Source organism: Penaeus monodon, chromosome 34, assembly GCF_015228065.2.
Source record: "Penaeus monodon isolate SGIC_2016 chromosome 34, NSTDA_Pmon_1, whole genome shotgun sequence".
Lineage (NCBI taxonomy): Eukaryota > Metazoa > Arthropoda > Malacostraca > Decapoda > Penaeidae > Penaeus > Penaeus monodon.
In genome coordinates, this window is record NC_051419.1 from 15208047 (window position 1) to 15208923 (window position 877).

General features: G+C 29.2%; 1 long non-coding RNA gene across 1 annotated transcript in view; it reads left to right on the forward strand.

The window, feature by feature from the left end:
• LOC119594920 overlaps positions 1–877 on the forward strand; it is a 6919-nt gene that overhangs the window by 1000 nt on the left and 5042 nt on the right. The window contains exon 2 of the long non-coding RNA XR_005230659.1: positions 179–302. This is a non-coding gene — a long non-coding RNA (uncharacterized LOC119594920). The remainder of the gene's footprint in view (positions 1–178; positions 303–877) is intronic.

An 877-nucleotide genomic window follows, 5' to 3' on the forward strand; every position in this document is an offset into this window, starting at 1 on the left:
CTCTAATATATTTCATATTTACATTTGTATCCGATAAAAAAGTATTTACTGTTTATCTTTATAATCAGCAACTTGTATCTATCATATGCGCTGATTTAAAAATCTAGTGATATCTGTGATTTAGAAGAAAACTGAAAACAAACACAGCAAAATGTTGATATAAAGCTTCTCTTAACAGTTGAACAGTGCGTACTATGGTGAACAAACTGCCCAATTACCATGATGAGATACATCACAAACGCTTTTCAGTAATGTTTGCCAAGATATAACACCTATACTCACCAACGTCACTGAAAATACAGGTAAGATATCCGATATTCTTTTGTGAGTATTCTTTGTTAATTAACTAAAACGTGCAGTTTGCGTTGAAATAAGAAACGGATAATTGCTTGTTACGTGCTAAACAATCAATACAGATAGAGAAAATAATATAAAAAATTCTATGTTCAATCTTCATTATTGTTCCGTGTTCCGGGTATTATTGAACATTCAAGTATATAACTAGTATTGCAATATTATTCAGTATATTTCATATATTTTCTAGATTTCCTCGTACTTAAACACAGTTGACGTGATTAGGTATATATACGTATAAACAGAATAACACAATCTGTTCTTAATATAACTTTTTTCCTGGTCTAAATCCTCAATTGGCGGGGTTAGATTAGAGTCAACAAATAAAACAACACAGGAAAGTGTCTATATTTTTCGTTTTAAACCTCAGTGGACATGATTACAAATGTACATAAAAAGGCAAATAAAATAACACTAAAAACTAATCTTTTTATGCGTTTTTCTACATTTTTCATTTAAAAATTCTTCTAACGTGATAAGTAATACAGTACATAAAAAAGGGAATTGAAAATAACCTGTAAAC